Genomic DNA, 14,773 nt, shown 5'->3' with positions numbered 1-14,773 from the left:
ATGCACCCCGTCAAAGCAGGAACCACAATACTAGTCAGGGTACGTCACAACGCAAACGAAATTATCCTGTGCTCACACTGAGGTAGCTTGGCTCAGAGCAGTCAGGCTTAACTTAAGAGGCAATGTATTAAGTAGTTGTGCAACACTTCATACAACAACACAGTGAAAACACCACAAAAATACTGTACATCATGTTAGAAAAACAGATTATGATTTTTTTTTCAACCTGACCAAAACGACAAAAATCCATCCATTATAAGTCAAGATATGAATTTTTAAGATTAAATGTAAGATTAGCACTTAGAAGCAAATAACTCTGAAAGATTTCATTGGTCACAATGGACTGGGACAAAGATATGGGTTCAGACCCTCCATGATGGAGAGCAGGCCAGCTACAGGACCCAGTACAAAAGGGGGTGGTGATGGACGGAGCATCTGAATCAATCAAACACTCACACCCAGTCAAAAGATCTGGGTTTAATCCATCACCGTTCTTTAGCCCACTCTGCCACCCCAGTTCAGACATGGCTATATGCAAATCAGTCTGACCCTGTGCCTCATGGGAACAGTCCAGCCCGAACTGCCAAGCCATGTCTTCCCTGGACCGGAAACAAGCTTCCGAGGACCGGTTTCTGGCATTCCAGTTGTCTTCAGTCCGGCTTGCTTGAATCCAGTGGCAAAGTGAGCAAGGGACTCACGTCTGAGCATACCCTGCCACACTTATGGCGGCCAAAAGCGGTACAAAAGCGGGTGGTGATGGACGGAGCATCTGAATCAATCAAACACTCACACCCAGTCAAAAGATCTGGGTTTAATCCATCACCGTTCTTTAGCCCACTCTGCCACCCCAGTTCAGACATGGCTATATGCAAATCAGTCTGACCCTGTGTCAATCCCATGCCAACGGGTTTCGTCGATGTTAGTGATAACCATCCGGCTTCATCAGGGATGGAAGTAATACAAAATGCGTTTTTTACCATCCTCACTTCAATTAAATATAACAATTCTTATTTACAGAGCCCTTTAAGACCCAAGACAACAACCATGTGCTCAATAGATAACTCACCATGGTGATAACGTCATGCACAAAATACACATTTTCTCATATGGTGCACCGTGCAATGCTTACAGCTTTTTAGAAAAACAATAGTCTCAAAGGTTAAATAAATAACAACATAAAATTCTTGTCGTAATGCATTACACACAAACGGTGCCGTAATCATTTCATGCATTGCATTTTAGTGAAAGGAAAATGGTTCATTACTACTGAGACCACTCGTGACATATTCACTGCAATCCCATGCGTGCTACTTAGTTGTTATAAATGGTATTTACCTCAACTTGGCTTTACAATGCTACCTATTTGGAGATAGAGAAAAACGAATCCTCAGTCTCTACCCAATGGGAGCAAGGACTGCACTTTGAATCAATACGCTGTGTTTACATAACGATTTTTCATGGCTTTTTAAATTATAACCTACCTCCAGCTCTTCTACTACTCTCCTTTCCAGTAACCTTCCTTTATTCTTCAGATTCTATCAGTACCATATCCATAATTAAATCCGTTATCCTAAAATAAATAGAGGCACATTCAAATCTTACTACTTGCTTGATCTAATCATCACGTTTTTTGATACCACTAATTGAATTGTCACTTCTTACCTGTTTTTTTACAGGTTGGGCATATGGTACGGCGTTATGACTAGGTCTCTACGTATTTCACTCTCCCTCAAATCGGTGGTTAATCAACCTGAAAATCAACAGAAGTCTTACTATACATTTACTGCCGATCTTGCATTGCCCGAGGTCTATTTAAGTACAGAACAGAAATCGACCTTATAAAACGCCGATTCAGTCAATTTCTCACCATCACCCGTTATGTCATATGGTTATGCCTGCAAGGTTATACGTTTTTATTAATACTTGATCCATAGCCGAATTAAATGTTAAAGTACCCTCAACTCACGTCTGGCTTACCTTGCTTGGTATCTCCGGTCGCTTCCCGAGTACAGGAAACACCATGCTTCTTCCTACTTCCGATTATACAGCCTCTATAAACAGCAATAACGGACTACCCCTTTGAAACTGGTAGTCGGGTAAATATATCGCGGCCGCCATCTTGGAACGGATTTGTTTCCTTGTTGCTTACATATACTGCGCAACAAGTTGCTTGATATATCATTAATCGGTCTGCACATATTAGACACAGATTAATTATTAAATTTTCATTAATACTTATTTACTCATTAGATCTGTTTCTTAGACAGTACATCTATTATGTGCATCTTCCATCTTAATTCATAGTTGCACATTGATGCTTTTACCCTTGTTCTTCAGAGACCAAATCTTTTCGAAGGTCAAAATTAATCACCCAGAAAAAACTGAAGCTCCTGATCAAAATTTAGTCCTTCCTCTACCGCCCTTAAGCGCATGATCCATCGTGCCTCCTGCCTCCTCAATCTCAATTCCCTGTTCCCACCTCGTGGGTCAACAGGTATATGATCAATACCGTAAAATTTAAAGCTTCTGCTGTGGTCCTGTTTCTTACAATTATGTATATGTTCCGCTATCGGATACCTCACATCATTATTTTTTACAGCTCTTAGATGTTCACTCATTTTTTCCTTGAGCATACGGATTGTGCTGCCCACATACACCCTCAAACATTTACATTCAATTATATAGATGACATACTTGGTGCTGCATGTAATATTCATCCTAATATCATATTTTTTCCCATCTTTGATTTTAAAACATTTGGTTTTGTCCTTTGCACATCTGCACATACCACAATGGCCACATTTGTAAAATCCTTTAGAATGTTGGTCTAACCAGGTGACATTTCGTTCTGATAATGGATAGCTGGGGCTGAGAAGAGAACCCGAGGTCTGACCTCTCCTGTAGGATACTTGTGGTCTGCCCCCTATGTGTTTTCTCAGTGCATTATCCAAACTCAGAATATCCCAATGCTTATTCATGCTTTGCAATAATATATTGCTTACTGGGGTATAAGTTGTGATCAGTCTAATGGGCTGTGCCTCCTTATTGTGTTTAACTGAGGGTCTAAGTGTCTCACCACGCCCCACTTTCAAAGCCCTCTGTTTAGCCATCTTTACATTTTGTTTATTATATCCCCTTCCTACAAATCCTCTTTCCATATCACATATGCAGTCATTAAAACTGTCAGTTTCACTACAGTTTCGTCTAGCTCCTAGCATTTCACCAAAAGGAATTGCTCTAACTTGGTGACGTGGGTGAGCACTCTTCACATGCAGAATTGTATTACATGAAGTTGGTTTAAGGTACATTTTACTTTCAATGCGATCATTCTTTACATACAGTTCAACATCTAAGAAGGTAATATTAGTTGTGCTGTTGCTAGTGGTGAACCTAATATTCATATTGTTGTTATTGAGATACCTAAAAAACCCCTGTAAGGATTGTTCGGATCCCGTCCAGATCATGATGCAGTCATCAATGAATCTACCCCAATAGAGGATAGATCTATTCCACTCATTAGCTCCAGGGCCCCAAACATACTTCTCCTCCAGCCACCCCATAAAGATGTTCGCATAAGCTGGGGAAAATTTGGAGCCCATAGCCACACCTGTTTTTGCTTAAACCAGTCACCTTTAAACAAAAAATAATTATTATCCAAAATCAATTCAGTCATAGCCAGGGTCATTTGTTTATGCTGCCAATGACTGGCAGGTCTTCTAGAAAGAAAGTGGTCTAAGGCTTTCAGCCCCAATTCATTCTTGATACTCGTATATAACGAGATCACATCTAGAGTAACCAGTATCATTCCAGTTTCCCATTTGATATCACCCAAAATATTCAAAATATGGCGTGTATCTTTTATATAAGATGGCAAATTAGACATAATCGGTTGGAGAAAGACATCAACAAATTGGGACAGATGTTCTGTTGGTCCCCCAATACCGGATACTATCGGCCTACCCGGTGGACTCGGCTCACAAATCATGCCTACATATGATGACCTCGATGCGGATCTGTTAGCGATTTGGGAGAAGGAGTTAACCTCAAGTTCAATGAAGTTAATGGATTTACTTACTGAGAATTCGGAAAGGAAGGTGGCGAAGTTTCAAGCTGAGATCTCACAGTTGGAAGCAGAAATTACCGACCTTAACCTGCCTGATCCAACGGCTAAAAACTATGATATATTGATGGGAATTCTAATGAACCATCAGAATGATATTAAGCAGAGAAAAGCGCATAAGCTTAAAAGAGCTGAGATAGATTACACCAGTGGTAGGGTGTTTACATTCTCAAGAAAATATGATCATCTAATGCAAACAGACAAAAATAAGCAGCAGCAAGAATTCATATCTGCAAGTTCTAGCAATACCTCTCTGAGTAGTATTCCCACTAGTGGCAGCGAATCAGAAGGGGCTTCTGGTTCATCAGTTAGACAACTACCCGCTTTAGGGAACACATCATTCTCACTAGAGGTGAGCAGGATAAAAAGAGGAAATCGAAGGCAAGCGAGGCGCACGGGCCCCCAAACAAACCAGAAGAGGTCAGAAAAGAGGTAGCCGGAGGAGGGCGGGGAGGGATGAAACTGAGATCATGGGACAAGAAAGTCTAACAAGAGACACAAACAATGAGGTTGAGGTGGTGAACTTATCCAAAACTGTACTTACGGAGCATATGATTGAGCTACTTAAGAAGGGCCTGAGCTTTTGCCCGGCTGTAAGAGGCAATATTTGTGACACAAAGATTGATTTGTTCAGATATATCAGACATGGCTATATGCAAATCAGTCTGACCCTGTGCCACATGGGAACAGTCTAGCCCGAACTGCCAAGCCATGTCTTCCCTGGACCGGAAACAAGCTTCATGAGGCACAGGGTCAGACTGATTTGCATATAGCCATGTCTGAACTGGGGTGGCAGAGTGGGCTAAAGAACGGTGATGGATTAAACCCAGATCTTTTGACTGGGTTTGAGTGTTTGATTGGTTCAGATGCTCCGTCCATTACCACCCCCTTTTGTACCGCTTTTGGCCGCCATAAGTGTGGCAGGGTATGCTCAGACGTGAGTCCTTTGCTCACTTTGCCACTGGATTCAAGCAAGCCAGGCTGAAGACGGCTGGAATGCCAGACACCGGTCCTCGGAAGCTTGTTTCCGGTCCAGGGAAGGCATGGCTTGGCAGTTCGGGCTGGACTGTTCCCATGCGGCACAGGGTTAGACTGATTTGCATATAGCCATGTCTGAACTGGGGTGGCAGAGTGGGCTAAAGAACGGTGATGGATTAAACCCAGATATTTTGACTGGGTGTGAGTGTTTGATTGGTTCAGATGCTCCGTCCATTACTACCCCCTTTTGTACCGCTTTTGGCGCCATAAGTGTGGCAGGGTATGTTCAGACGTGAGTCCCTTGCTCACTTTGCCACTGGATTCAAGCAAGCCAGGCTGAAGACGGCTGGAATGCCAGAAACCGGTCCTCGGAAGCTTGTTTCCGGTCCAGGGAAGGCATGGCTTGGCAGTTCGGGCTGGACTGTTCCCATGAGGCACAGGGTCAGACTGATTTGCATATAGCCATGTCTGAACTGGGGTGGCAGAGTGGGCTAAAGAACGGTGATGGATTAAACCCAGATCTTTTTACTGGGTGTGAGTGTTTCATTGGTTCAGATGCTCCGTCCATTACCACCCCCTTTTGTACCGCTTTTGGCCGCCATAAGTGTGGCAAGGTATGCTCAGACGTGAGTCCCTTGCTCATTTTGCCACTGGATTCAAGCAAGCCGGGCTGAAGACGGCTGGAATGCCAGAAACCGGTCCTCGGAAGCTTGTTTCCGGTCCAGGAAAGGCATGGCTTAGCAGTTCGGGCTGGACTGTTCCCATGAGGCACAGGGTCAGACTGATTTGCATATAGCCATGTCTGAACTGGGGTGGCAGAGTGGGCTAAAGAACGGTGATGGATTAAACCCAGATCTTTTGACTGGGTGTGAGTGTTTGATTGGTTCAGATGCTCTGTCCATTACCACCCCCTTTTGTACCGCTTTTGGCCGCCATAAGTGTGGCAGGGTATGCTCAGACGGGAGTCCCTTGCTCACTTTGCCACTGGATTCAAGCAAGCCGGGCTGAAGACAGCTGGAATGCCAGAAATCGGTCCTCGGAAGCTTGTTTCCGGTCCAGGGAAGGCATGGCTGGGCAGTTCGGGCTGGACTGTTCCCATGAGGCACAGGGTCAGACTGATTTGCATATAGCCATGTCTGAACTGGGGTGGCAGAGTGGGCTAAAGAACTGTGATGGATTAAACCCAGATCTTTTGACTGGGTGTGAGTGTTTGATTGGTTCAGATGCTCCGTCCATTACAACCCCCTTTTGTACCGCTTTTGGCCGCCTTAAGTGTGGCAGGGTATGCCCAGACGTGAGTCCCTTGCTCACTTTGCCACTGGATTCAAGCAAGCCGGGTTGAAGACGGCTGGAATGCCAGAAACCGGTCCTCGGAAGCTTGTTTCCGGTCAAGGGAAGTCATGGCTTGGCAGTTTGGGCTGGACTGTTCCCATGAGGCACAGGGTCAGACTGATTTGCATATAGCCATGTCTGAACTGGGGTGGCAGAGTGGGCTAAAGAACGGTGATGGATTAAACCCAGATCTTTTGACTGGGTGTGAGTGTTTGATTGGTTCAGATGCTCCGTCCATCACCACCCCCTTTTGTACCGCTGCATTATGGGCATGAGCCTAGCACTGGCCTTGGGAGGGGAGAAGTGATGGGTGTAGGAGGTGCCTGCGGTAGGTATCCTAGAGGGCAGACATGCCTCTTGCGCAGGTGCACTCCAGAGAGGGGATGCAATGCGGGTGAGTGGGGTCCTTCCCTAAAGAGGGACCCACCACAGGTCTTTGGGCGGAAAGTCTGGGCCTGGACCGGCGAGATATCACGGGAGCCAATCATGATCTCACTCGAGGCATGAATTGGTAGACGCAGGCACATGTCTAGACAGTGGTAGGAAGATGATGTCTAGCATCTTTATTAAAGTTAGTTATGCATCACCATGTCTAAATAAAGCTGTACATATTAAGGGTTATTGCGTATGAAAATGGGGAAATGCTGTGTGTTTGACTGGTAATAATGTTTGCAGTAAAATACGGCTGGGGTTTATGGCCCCTAATCCAAAGAATTGTGCAACGTGTATGTCTTCAGGGGGTACGAATGGATGTGGCTGGTTGTGGGGTGCGAGCGGAAGGCCTCTGTGATGCCAAACCATGTTCTAAAGGAACAGCTACCAGTACCTGTTGCAAAGATAACCTACATTCCCTGGGAACACTGACCCCTACTTCCCCCCTAGTACCCTGGGAGCACTGGCCTCTCAGACTGGTTCCTGTGACCTCAGCAGTCTCATGTCCCCACTGTGCCACTGCCATGTGCTTCGCTCACACTTGGTGTAATGTAGTGCAACGTAATCTAGCACCTGAATAGCAAACTTATTGACACTACCTTCAGGTGCCGGGAAATCTACAGTGAGAGTAAAAACCATGACAGCAGTGGTGACGTCGCTGCTTGTCTGACTGCATCTCTTCTTTGTCCTTGATGACTTGCATTGGAATCTGTCAATCTTTTGTCTAGGACCCAATAATTGCTCTGTGCTTCATTCAATGCGAGTGCAACGGTGTGGGTGGCCGATCACTTATTTGTCAACGCTTTATTTTTCCACAAACAAAAGACTTGCATAAAAGGGCTTCCTGTGAGTCATTCTTGCTTTAGTCAGCAGCGTGCTGGAGTACCTGAATCTTTGTGTCAGAGAGCGCTCCAGGCAACATTGTCATGCTCTGTAGAATTAGCCATGCATTATTTGCATTTTTTAATGCTAATAATGCTAATAATTTAAATAGGTCATTCCTTTCTGAAAAAACCTTTCCAATTGCTGTGCAGCTCTTAGCACATCCCGATGGTAATCCTCATCCGGCGGGTAACGGGGGTTACCACCAGTCGACACAAATGTACAAGATCGGCTGCCATTTCCCAGGTCGGGACATTTTGCCTGCTACAGACAGATAATCACCTTTGTTGGTTCAATACCAAGCAAAGGCGAGGAGACATGATTGTGGAAATCCCATTCCCTGCATCTTATTGCCCCAGATCTAGTTATAATTATGCAAAAGCGGGAGCATGGCAGAAAATAGCCCGACTCGTTATGGCGCCACGTGTTTGTGCAACTGCCCAGTTGTGTTTTTCTAGTAATGAAGATAGAATACAAACAATGATATAGATTCTCGGAACTCTATGTTGTGATCCTAAATAACTTCCAGGAAGAACTAACACTGTACCCTTGCCTCTATGGTGAATTTAATGTATTTATAGCTGGTTTGTAAAGTTTTTATTGGCAGATATGGGCTGGCTTCCATCAATCAGTCGCCCGAGCCACCCATTCCTAGAGGTGAAAGACTCATTGCACAGGAATGTTGCAATGGAAAACAGACTCCACTGGCACATTTATTTAAAAGTGGCCATGGCAGACGAGAAAATCGACCTCCTGTATATTGTGGGCCTAATTTAGGAAAAGTGTTGCATTGCTGGGGAAAAACAGCGATGCAACACTTTTTATTGCGCCATCCTTGGATACACCGTATTTACACAACAGCGCTCCATGTCGCAAGGATTGCCCAGATGGTGCAGTAATGACGCAAAGCTGGAGTGTGTCAATAAACTGACACAACTGCAGCAATGTGTCATTACACATGGGGCAAGTCCTATGCAAAAGGCTCTGCGTCACTCCTTACGCCTGCTTGAGGATTGTGACGGAGTCAAGGCATAGGAGTAGTGTAGTGAAATCTCATAGATTTCACTGTGCCACTTCTACAAGGCTTTTTTAAGTAGAAACCCCCATTTCTGAATACATTATACCTGACGCAGATATAATGTAGCACAGGGCTTTACAAAGTGACTCATATGCCTAAATGCGTCCCTTTGTAAATATGGCAAAGTGTGGCACATTGTTTACGCTGCTGCAGCATCACGAAAAAGTGACGCAATGGTGGCGCAAGCCCTCATAAATAAGGGCCAGTATGCGCAAGGTGAAACAAGTGAGATTTACTATGCCACGCAGATCCACCTTGCCTGGCTCTGCGTGGCATGGTAAATCTGGAGTAATGCAAGGAAGTACAAGTTGCTGCCATGTGTTACTTTGCCTTGGAAAGGTGTTACATGGGTGTAGAATGGGTATTCCCATGCATCCACCCATGGCTTTGGGTGCATTCCCAGATTTATTAGCAATATTAAAACTGGAAATGTGTCAAAATGCTACGTCTTACCAGGTGAGGCATAACAAGAAGAAATATGTTTATTTCTCCTCGTTTTTTCCCTCTTTCTACATGTACTACTTTCTGAAGCAAACGCAGAAAGAGGAAAACCCCTCAGAAGATTGTTTTTGTGGGGGGCGTGGCTTGACGCCGATGTAGGGAGCAGCGGACCTCGGAGCTCCTCCGTGGCCTCCCTCCCCAGCAAATTATCCTGGGACACTGGGGTGGCCCCAGGCATTATAATTGGCAGCGGAAGCCCTGGTGCCTATCTGGGCGCAGTTTCGAAGCTCTGAGGAGCCAAGAAGTGGAGAAAACGGCGATTGCTTTCCCTGTTTGTGCAACGGCTGGGTCGCAGACAAAATGGCGGCCGCTCCTTGCCACGGAGCTCTCTGCTGGTAGAGGGGCACCACGCGCTGCATGAGTCTGCCAGGCGGCTGAGTGAAGTGCGGGATCGAGAGGACAGCGAGCGTCCATCTGTGAAGGGACGACAGAACTGGACGCAGAGACGCGGTGAGGCTTGGGACGAGCTCCGCAGAGTATGCCTGACCTTAAAATGGTGGCAATTGCAAACAAAACAGGTGATGGACAGAATGTGGATCAATGTCACACATTCACCCCAGTCCAAAGATCTGGGCCCAAATCCATCGTTTTTTTGCACTCCACACCACCCTGGGTTAGACAATGGCGATATGCAAATCAGTTCTGACCCTGTGCCCCATGGGAACAGTCCAGTCCGAACTACAAAAGCCATGTCCTTCCCAGAACGGAATCAAGCATCCGAGGACCGGACCGGTTTCGAGGTAACACCTCTCATCAGCCCGGCTAGCTTGACTCCAGTGGTGTGGAGTGACCTTAAAATGGTGGCGCGGGACGCTCCAGCCGGATCGCGTGGTGATTGCGGCCGCCGATTCAGAGCAGAGACTGTAACAGCCTGGCCCTCCCTGCACAGTCAACGATACCCTGCTCCTGGTGCCTGTACATGGGGATAACTGGCTGGTAGCGGAGATTGGACTGGTGAGGACTCTTCAGGGTGGCAGGAGTAGCGGTCCGGGGAGGACGCGGACTAGGGTGAATCCCGGGGAGAATACCACGTGGAACCCAATTCGCCACTGCCGGTGCGGGATCCTGCACTTCAAGGAGTCTGGGAAGCAAGACGTACTACCTGGGTCGCAAGCTGTGTGGCGCCTCGAGGGCTGGAGACCGCTGATCTGGATGCTTGAGGCGGATGTGTAGCCCCAGAGCTGGGCGCTGATATAAGGTACGGAGTGGGGCATGGGCTGCGCTGCTGCCTGGTTGCTGAGCCCTGAGAGGGAGCTGGAACTCTGCTGCTGCCTAGGTTGGAACTGCGGACTCGATGCGTCCCTGCTGCGGGGCATGTGAACACTGCACTAATTGAGCTGGACATAGCACGCACCTCCTAAGCGGATGAGGGACATTGGGCCTGGACCCTGCTGACACGGGGCATTACAGAGATAGCGATAAGTCACTGCTTATTTACTGGTCCTCTGTTGGGGCTGGGCCTAACATCCAGTCTGGTCCACCCCTACACTCCTGAGACTCTTGTGGCGCCTACCCGGAGCTCCTGCAGATTGGAATCACCTGGCCCACATATCTCCTGAGAAGGTGCACAGGAAGAGGAGGACTGACCGCATTGCACCCACTGGTGTACGTCCACACTCCACTTGACATGGGAGGTTGGGGCTCCTGAAATTTACCTAAGCAGATCACTACTTTTACCAACGGATCACATGATGGGAAGGGTGTCCAGGAAAAAGGGGTATGAGGTCCTACGGATGGACGAACCAGAGCATCACACTAACTATGATGAGACATGTCTGGAGTACATGGGGGGAGACTACCCGGAGACCCCACCCTGGTAGACATCATGCAGGCCATTACCTCCTCGAGAGAGGTGCTGGAGGTGAAGATGGACGCCATTGGGACGGATCTCACCCTATTGAAAGTGAACACCGCAAACTTAAAGAGAGAGTGGTGACCAATGTGACTGCCATGAAGGATATGCCAGACATGGTTGCCACCTTACAAGATACACTGAAAGAAGTGGTAAACAGGGTCAAAGTGCTGGAAATGAGAGCTGAGGACAGCAAGGGGCGCTCAAGAAGGAATAACCTTCACATTGTAGGCGTACCGGAATGTGAAGAGGGGGCTGATGCAGTCCAGTACCTGGAAACTTGGCTGAAAACGGAGGTAGCCCCGGAGGGTCTCTTCCCCTTCTATGCACTGGAACGTGCCCACAGAGTCCCGGCTAGACCAACTAAACCTGGAGCTCCACTCCACCCAATGGTGGTGAGACTACTACATTATCGGGATTGAGACTTCATCTTACAAAGAGCCTGTGAGATAGAGAATCTACAGATCGGGAACAGCAGGGTGATGATATTCCCAAGCTACACTAGGGAAGTGCAACAACGGAAATCTTCCTTCCTGGCTGTTAAGCGGAAGTTGCGCCAGCTTCATCTCCCCTACGCAATGCTGTTCCCGGCCCGCCTTAGGGTAACATCAGAGGCGGAAACACACTTCTTTCTCACCCCGCAGGATGCTTGGGACTGGCTGGAAACCCGAAGCGACCACGAAACACGCTCATCACATCCAAACTCGCCCCGCCGGCAGTTGTCCTCCACTACGCCACCACAGAGGGCCCTCTCTCCTGCTGGTAGGCGACAGGAACGAGACAGAGCGGTCCAAGCAGTGGCAGCAATTAGCCATGGAAATGTCAGCCCGGCTAGCAACGACGCAAATCCGGTGTGCAGAGGGACACCAATCTTAGGCCTGCGAGGCAGAGATGGAACAACTTATTACAGGCAGCAAGCTATCAATGCACAGTTCCTGAAATATTATACTGCCTTGTATCAAAGTCAATAAGATCCATGGATATTAGAGGAGGAAGGATTCTTGGATATAGAACTCCCCCAAATCGAGGTAGATGATAAAGAGATCTTGGGCCGGGATATAGAGCTGGGAGAGATCAGGGGGGGGCATAAAACACATGGCCAGAAACAAAACCCCTGGCACGGATGGGCTCCCGATAGAGTTTTATGCTACATATGTGGATATCTTAGCTCGGCTGTTTACCTCGCTCAACCAGGGAAGCGATAATCATACCACTCCTCAAACAGGATAAATCAACATGGGATCGCACTGCCTACCGCCCCCTTGCTATGCTAAACCTAGATTACAAGATATTAAGTCACATTTTAGCCAGCCGTTTGATGACCCATATGACAGCTCTTGTGCATGTAGACCAGGCGGGGTTTATCCCTTCCCGGTATACTGCCATGAATATACGCTGTCTGTGTCAACTACCGAACAACCCAACATGCAAAGGGGTTAAGGCATGTATCCTGTCGATCGACATCGAGAAGGCATTCAATAGTCTTGAGTGGTCCTATCTATTTAGGGTCCTGCGTGCTTTCGGACTGGGCGAGGGATTTGTGGCCTGGACGACAATATTGTACAGCCGTTCAACTGCTAGGGTGCGCACGGGGGGGAATAATTTCAGAGGCCTGCACTGTGGGCAGGGGTACGAGGCAGGGATGCCCCCCTCCTGTTCGCACTGGCAGTGGAGCCGCTGGCAGTTTATGCAAGATCGGGGCGATACTGCAGGGGCCTGGACGGGATGGGTCAGGTCCACTTAATTGCCCTATATGCAGACGATCTCCTAATGTTCCTCGCCAACTCTGTCGATGACTTACAGGGCGCCGGAGAACTGTTGGCCAGATTGGGGCGATTGGCAGGTCCCAAAGTCAACTGGAACAAGACGTTCCTTTTTCCTGCTCAGAGTGGTAAAGGCGCACCACCGGATGCGCTAGGTGTGCGGTGGGAAAGCAGCTCTCTGACCTACCTAGGAGTGCAGATTTATCATGCACCCTCCGACCTATTAGAAGGTAATGTTGGAAGAGCAATACGTACCATCAGGAGCAACTTTGACTTTTGGGGAACCCTTCCACTATCAGTAGCAGGGAGAATGGCACTGCTAAAGATGGTAACTTTACCTCGACTACTTTACTACTCTGACTCACTACCACTATGGATACCGCGAAAATACTTCACCCAACTCAACACCATGGTTACGGGATTTTTATGGGGATCTGGGAGACGCAGATTAGCGCTTACCACCATGCTGAGACCTAGGCAGGAGGGGAGATTAGCAGTCCCTGATTTTGAGGCCTATTACCATGCAGCCCAATTCCAATGGTTTGCAGGGTGGATGCCGAAGAGACTACGTACTGGAGAAGCTCACGGGGGCATGGACCCAGACCTGCAACAGCTTTCTCGCGTACTCCTCCGGCTCCACTTAAGCGAAAGAGAGGCCCGAGGGATCTGTGGGTGATGCGACAATGCTGGAATCAGGCCAAAAGAAGATCCAAAGTGGGACCCTCGTATGCACCTGAGATCCTGCTGCGAGTTTGTGCGGCATTGCCACATGAGGGAGATTGGCAGAGATTGCGAGATTGGGAAGAAGTGGAGATCTCCACTGTTGGAGACCTCTATGAGGACAGCACCCTCATACCCTTCCAGGACCTTTTAGAAAGGTACGAACTGCCCCGGCAGGACTTCCTATTGCATGCTGCGTTGACGGCAACCATCCGTAAACCCTGGAAGAGGGGGATGGCGGAACACCCAACCTCTCTCCCATGCCAGTATGTGGAATCAGTAGCTGGGACGATCAAAGCGGTTACTTTCTTGTATAGGCGAATTACCCAGGAGATTAGGTGCCCCTTAGAGAGCCTGCATGTCAAATGGGAAGAGAATCTTGGGATCCCCATAGAGAAGAAGCCGTGGGAGGGGCTGATGGACCGGGCGTGGAAATGTTCTAGAAATGCAAGATTTCAACTAATCCACTTTTATGTCTTCCACAGGGCGTATCTCAACCAACACAAAATTAACGAATTTTTCGGGTCCCGGACAGCCTGCCCGTGTTGTAAGCTAGAAAATTCTACATTTTTACACATGCTCTGGGAGTGTCCATTGCTGTACGGGTTCTGGAGGGAGGTAACAGCTAAACTGGGTGAAATAACGGATAGAGATAGCAACCTGACTCCGGGTTTTTGTCTACTACACTGGTTCCCTCATACTGCTGATAATAAAGTTAATAGCAAATTTATAGATTTAGGGTTAGTCCTAGCTAAACGAGAAAGTACCGGCCATTGGAAGGAGACCACTGAACCTAACACCTCACGATGGCAGCGAGAATTCATAAAATGGGCTGACTGTGAAGGGATTTTTAGATTACAAATGGCCCAGAGAACCAATAATGAAAAATGTTGGACATAGCTAGAGCATGGGTGGCGATGGTGGACTTACTCAAGAGCCCGACTGATGACACTGAACAACCCCCTGAGTGAGGGGACTTGTGCATACGGATTGAAGCATTGCCCTTCCTGAGCGGGTGACTTAGTTGATGATAGGCAAGTGCTACGTGGTGGCTCTCCCCTAAGCAGATGTCTACTTTCTTGTACTACGATGCCAGGTTTCCTATAAGATTAAAT

This window comes from Lissotriton vulgaris, chromosome 5 (genome assembly GCF_964263255.1).
Source record: "Lissotriton vulgaris chromosome 5, aLisVul1.2, whole genome shotgun sequence".
NCBI classification, from domain to species: Eukaryota; Metazoa; Chordata; class Amphibia; order Caudata; family Salamandridae; genus Lissotriton; species Lissotriton vulgaris.
This window is presented reverse-complemented; position numbering follows the sequence as displayed.